The sequence below is a fragment of the Gracilinanus agilis genome, chromosome 3 (assembly GCF_016433145.1).
Source record: "Gracilinanus agilis isolate LMUSP501 chromosome 3, AgileGrace, whole genome shotgun sequence".
NCBI lineage: Eukaryota > Metazoa > Chordata > Mammalia > Didelphimorphia > Didelphidae > Gracilinanus > Gracilinanus agilis.
In genome coordinates, this window is record NC_058132.1 from 573,299,245 (window position 1) to 573,306,038 (window position 6,794).

A 6,794-nucleotide genomic window follows, 5' to 3' on the forward strand; every position below is an offset into this window, starting at 1 on the left:
TTCTAAATAATTTTCATATTTTCAGAGGACTATATTATTTTACCTAGGTGATTATTTTTATTGTATAGCAGTACTCAAAGAATGAGGTGATTTGAGTCTTAATTTAAGAGAGCCATTATAAGATCTTGATTTTTTCTGTCAAAATGCTAGTGACTTTTTTATTTACATTGAAGAGATAATAACTGTTTTTACAAAGCAATACCATCAATGATAAAACCATTACTACAAAAATGCATTTCCAGAGATGATAAAATATTGTTCTTCTTAACATCATTTACATGTTTGATAAACATTTTTGACAAATGCCTTTTTAAGTTTTTTTCTGCAGTAGATAGTATATATATTTCCTTATTATGAAATATGAGTTCTTTTTTGCTATGCATCTATTTCTTCATTTGGTGAAATTAGGATAATATTAGGAGAGTAAAGTAGCATTATTAAATTCTGAAGATTATACTTCCCAGAAATATTATTATAGTGCTTACAATGGTAGTCCTTTTCAGAATAGTCAGTTCTTCTAAATAATTGGAATGTTTCTTTCATTTTTTAATTTTTTAATTATTTTATTTTTCCCTGCTTTATATAAAAATAATTTTAAACATTGTTCTTTTTGAAAGTTTTGAGTTCCAAATTATCTCCATTCTTATGATCCTCCTTCCCTCCCTGAAACTTCAAGCAATTTCATATAGATTTTATATGTTAAATCATGTAAAACATTTTTCCATATTAGTTATTTTATGTAAGTGATAAAAAATTGTAAAAAAAGAGAAAAAATGAAATATAGTGTGTTTCGGGCTTTATTCAGACTCCATCAGTTCTTTCTTGAAGGCTAGATGAGATTTTTCATTACAAGTCTTTGGTATTGTATTGAAGCATGTTATTGTAGAAAATAACTAGGTCATTTACAGTTGTTCATTAAGAAATATTTCTGTCACTGTGTGCAATGTTTTGGTTCTGCTCATTTCACTTTGCATCAGTTCATAAAAGTACAGCTTTTTCTGAAATCATTCTGTATGTCATTTCTTGTAGCACGATAGTATTCCATCACTTTCATATACCACAATTGTTCATCCATTCCCCAATTGATGGATACCATCTCAATTCCCAATTCTTTGCTACTAGAAAAACAGCTGCAACAAATATATTTGTACAAATATATAATTTTCCCTTTATTTGGTCTCTTTGTGATACAGACCTATAAATGGTAAATTGAATCAAAGAATATGCACAGTTAGAGAGAAATTGCTCTCCAGAATGGTTGGATCACATCGCAACTCCACGAATAGTATATTATTAGTGTTCTGATTTTCCCACATTCCCTCTAACATTTATCATTTTTCTTTTTTGTCATATTTATGTATCTGTAAGGGGCATGGTGGTACCTTAGAGATATTTTAATTTATAGATCTATCAAGAGTGATTTAGATAATTTTTTATATGACTATAGATGACATTGAGCTCTTTATCTGAAAACTGCCTGTTCATATTCTTTGAACATTTATCTAGAGAATGACTTTTATTTTTACAAATTTGACTTATCTATATATTTGAGAAGTTTTTCCTTTTTCAGAGATACTTGTTACAAAATTTTCCCCTATCTTTCTTCTTTCCTTCTAATCTTGATTGTGTTGTGGTTTTTTTGTGTACAAAATTTTTTTAATATAGTCAAAATTATGCATTTTACATTTTATAATGTTTTCTATCCCTTTTTGGCCCTATATTATTCCCTTTTCTGTAGATCTGATAGGTACACTATTCTATGCTCCACTAATTTGTTTACAGTATTACCCTTTATGTTTAGATCATGTACCAATGTTGACCTTATCTTGGTTATACTGTGTGATATATTGGTCTATTTCCTAGTCTCCACCCTACCATCTTCCAGTTTTCCCAACAGGTCTTGTCAAATAGTGAATTCTTGTCCCAAAATGTTGGATCTTTTGATTTTTTTAAAACACTAAATTACTATAGTCATTGATTACAAGGTTTTTTGTACCTAATCTACTCTGTTTATCCACCACTCTATTTATGAACCAATAACAAACTGTTTTGGTGGTTACTGTTTATTTATTTAGTTTGATATATGGTATTCAAAGGCCACCTTTCTTTACATTTTTTCATTGATTTTTCATTTCATTGATTCTACTGATATTCTTGAGTTTTTGTTATTCCAGATGAATTTTCTTACTATTTTTTCTAGCTTTATAAAATAATTTTTTGTGTGCAGTTTGATTGATATGACACTGAATGATCAGACTGGTTTAGGTAAAATTACCATTTTTTATATTTGCTTGTCCAACCCATGAGTAATCAATATTTTTCAATTTATTTAGGTCTGACTTTGTGTGAAAAGTGTTTTGTATGTAAGTTAATACAGTGCTTGGTTTCTTTTGGCAGATAGACTCCCATAACTACTGTTATTTATTTAATTAGTTGTTTTTGTTTAGAATCAGAAGCACTTTATTTTTTCTTTGAAATCTAATAATGTAAACATCACAGTTTAATTTCCCTTTCTAAAAATCCATCCCCCCATGCCTATTTTGTGTCAAAACATTTTTCTTCCAACTTTTCCTCATCTGTCAGTTACAGGAGATCCGCTATGCCCCAGGTACACCCGGAACTTGGGTGGATAGGGAGTCAAATCTCAAAAGACAAAAAGAAACCCAGAGACTCAGTTTGGGGAGAAAAAATCTTTTCAACATATGGGCATTTGTTTATATAAAATCCCTATGGAGAAGATTTAGTACATTAACAATTGTCTGCAATTCAGCTCTTTTGATATTCCTGAAAGGGTCACTGAGAGACAAGCCTACTGGGCAGCTCCATGCTACAGTCACTGGAAGCATTGTGGATGTGCTGGTGGCTCACCACAGAGAGCTCTTGAAGTTGAACTTCCATTTCAGTAGTTACTTAAAGATTTACCTGAGCAATGTCATAGACAATATATTCATTACATGGTAGACAGGTTTCACTAACACCAGATGAAATCCCAGTCCCTAAGGGAATTACCATACCATCAAGAGTGATACTGGCCATTGAATCAGGTGTAGTTTTGCCCAAACCTTTGATGCTGTACTTGCCCTTGAGTAACTTGCTGATGTCAGAGGTATGCTTCAGCTTATACATGTTTCCAAGGGCAACTTTTCCCAAGAGGATTAATCCTATTGCGCCTCCCTGAGATGTGTGGAAGTAATTGGCACTCTTAGAAACCATGTCAGCAAAGTAGATTCCTTTACCAAACATGTAACCAGTCACAGGGGCTTCAGGTGGAACAACTCACACACCCTGAGAGGATTCCAGCATAGTTGGAGGCCCATAATGTGTGCCACAGCAAATGCCAGTTATGAAGCTTTTAAAGGGCTTGTAACATTGGCTTTCCCCATCACATTCAATCTTTTTTTAAACATTTATTAATATTTATTTTTTAGAAAAGTTAACATGGTTACATAATTCATGCTCTTGCTTTCCTCTTCACCACCCAAGCTCCCCTCCCCCCATGGCTAATGCGTATTTCCACTGGTTTTAACATGTGCCATTGATCAAGACCTATTTCCAAATTGTTGATAGTTGCATTGGTGTGGTAGTTTCCAGTCTACATCCCCAATCATGTCCACCTCAACCCATGCGTTCAAGCAGTTGTTTTTCTTATATGTTTCCTCTCCTGCAGTCCTTCCTCTGAATGTGGGTAGCATTCCTTTCCATAAACCCATCAGAGCTGTCCTGTGTCATTGCAGTGCTGCTGGTACAGGAGCCCATTACATTCGATTTTACCACAGTATATCAGTCTCTGTGTACAATGTTCTTCTGGAGTTTCACTCTGCATCAGTTCCCGGAGGTCTCTCCAGTTCGCCTGGAACTCCTCCAGTTTATTATTCCTTTTAGCACAATAGTATTCCATCACCAGCATATACCACAATTTGTTCAGACATTCCCCAATTGAAGGGCATCCCCTCATTTTCCAGTTTTTTGCCACCACAAAAAGCGCAGCTCATCACATTCAATCTTAAAGATATCTGTAATTTCCAAGTTGTAGGCATTGTGAGTAGTAGCGTGTGTGTTCTGTTCTTAACATATTGCCTAATATCAGCTTCTTCTAAATTATGGTCAACTACCTTAATATCAGTTTTAAGCTTCTCATAGTTGACATCAATGGGATCCTTGCTGCCATATTCAGACCCACCATGGAGTAGACTACATGCTACCTCAATCCAGTAGATTGTCCAGCATCTCTTCTTTGGTCTGCACACAATCAATGTTTTTTCAGGAGTACAGGCTTCTTCATTCCAAAGTCATGAAGGATTAGGGTATAGAAGGGATTGGGGAGATCCAGAATCTGACAGTCACTTTCACCCTGGGAAACCACCTGTAGTACCTAGCTGAGGATTGCATGTGCATTCTGGAACTGCCTCTTGTTCAGCTTTCCCAATTGTAGATTCTGAAGGTCAATCTCAAATTCCACCATGGCCTTTTTCATGCTCTCCACATTAAAAATCATCTTGATGAGGTTCTTAACTGGTTTAGGGAGTTTTGACTTGGTACTGGCACTGACAGTCAACTTCTTCACAGCTTCTTCATCCTACCCAGTTAACCTCAAGGGGGTAGAACTTCTTGGGATATTGAGTGAAGTTGGTGGAATGCCAAGAGTTCCCAGTTTTCTCCTCATAGAACTTATAAAAGGGATCAATGGCATCTTTCCTGAATGAGAACTGTTCCAGTTTATTGCTGCCAATCACAGTGCCCAATTGGCCCCAAGATTTACAAATCCAGTACCTGAGTTCTCTATCATCTTCTAGGAGCTACAACTTATAATATGAGTTGATCCCTTTAACAATGTCCACAAGGCTTAGGGTAGAACTAAAGATTTTTCCTTTTTTTTTTTTTTTTTTAAGTAAGATGAATTCTCCAGCCCAGAGTCAGGATCCACAGCTGCTCTGCCTTTTAGTGTTAATTTCATTTTCTTTTCTGATTTGCTGGTCCCTTCCTCCTCCTTGACTTGGCCCTTGCTTTTCTTGGAAGAAAGGCCCAACTTCCCTCCTGCCTTCACTTCAAAAGGTTCTTGCTTTACTTCAGTGCCCTAGGAGGATAAGATATGCAGAGACAGTAGCTCTTGGAGGCTCTTGGGAGAAGCAGAGATATCCTAGAGGAAATCCTCTGATACTTCAAGCACATTGGCTTCTTTGACCTCTTCCATTTTCTTATTCATCCTTTCAACCTCCTTTTTTGTACTAAGACAGAGGGAAACTTTCTTAGCTGTTCCTGTCAGCTCCCCCTCCCCCACAGCTCCCCTTCCCACCAAGTTCCTTTATTATATTTTTTATTCCATCCTTTTTTCTGGAAACCTTACCCAGAGTCAGAATCTTCATGTTGGATAATGGCTTATCTGGCCAGGCAGAGGAGTTCACAGTGGGTGGGGCTTTGAATATGGGACATTAACTTCTGGGGAAAATGCTTGGTCTGGCTTTTTGCTTTAAAATTTTTGAGATAAGATTTCACAGAAATCTTTGGGGATGATCCACTCCTTCCAGGAGGGAGTCTGTGTTTTGGCCTTACACTTTGTCCAGGCAGTAATTTCTCCAGAATAGTAGGATGTATCACTTTCAAAGACAAACTGTCTCTTACATTCTTCACAGAGAAGAAGGGCTCCAAAAGCCATCCCATCTGCTACTCTGTCCAATATAGCCAAGTCAACAGAAAGCACTTCCTGCTTTCAGCAGCTCCTCAGGTCATTGGTAGAGCAGAATTTCTTAAGTTTGTCTTTGATGCTACAATTGACATCTGTGTCTTAAAGAGCTTTTCTAGCTTCTTTTCTCTGTCCTTTTCTTAGGTTTCTTCTTAGCTATATCATCTCCGTCCATATCATCTCCTTTCCTCTTCCCTTCAGTTCTGATTGTTGGAAGCTGTTTCTTGAGGGTCTCCTTGTCCTCTGGCTGCAGAATACTGAATCCTTTGAGCTGGCTAGCAATGTATTGAGACAGGAATACCACTCATCTTGGCATTTGACTAAGAAATCTTGGTGGTATCAGGGGTCAATCATCCCCAGTTGTGGCTTCTCTATATCAATCGTTTTCTTGGACAACCATACCTGGCCTTTTTATATTTTCTGCTGACACCCCTTGCAAGCAATCCCATTGAACTTGGCATACTCTGCTGTAAGGTTTTCTCCCCTTTGCCCCCTCCATCTTGACTCCCACCTTTGCCTCTTGTTCATCCCTCTGGTCTTGATGGTCTTCTTAATTTTCTGAATTTTCTGCTATATGTCCCATTGCAGTTCCAAGAACCTATCCACTTCATCTCAGCCTGAGAGATGATAAGCATACACTTCCAGAAGCAAGTGTGGTGATGCCAGTTTTGGATCTTCCCATCAAACATGGGTGACTGTACCATAATGGCCAGGTGGAGTGAGTCCTTGGTGATGCTCTTCCTGCATTTCTTGCAAGAGGTGCTCCAAATTTTTGCATACTTGGCCTGGTAGGGCTTGTTGGCCCACCCAGGCATCTTCCTGACTTTCTCCTTCTTTCTGCTCCTGGGAAGAGTGAAAGTGCCACAAGCAAACCACCATGCTGGGTGTGCTATAATGTGTGTTCTACTGTTAATTTAAATAGAATTTCGTTTTTATTACTACTGACTGAGCTTTGTTTGTAATATACAAAAATGTTGAAGATTTTTTGGGGGTTTATTTTATATCCTATTACTTTGCTAAAGTTGTTAATTATTTCGACTATTTTTTATTTGATTCTCTAGGCTTTTCTATGTATACCATCTTATCATAGGCAAAGAGTGATAATTTTGTTTCT

The 6,794-nt window shown here is 36.8% G+C and overlaps 1 pseudogene; it reads right to left on the reverse strand.

Annotated features, from left to right (window-relative positions):
* Positions 1 to 2,864: 2,864 nt before the first annotated feature.
* LOC123240000 lies at positions 2,865 to 6,495 on the reverse strand (annotated as a pseudogene).
* Positions 6,496 to 6,794: the final 299 nt, after the last annotated feature.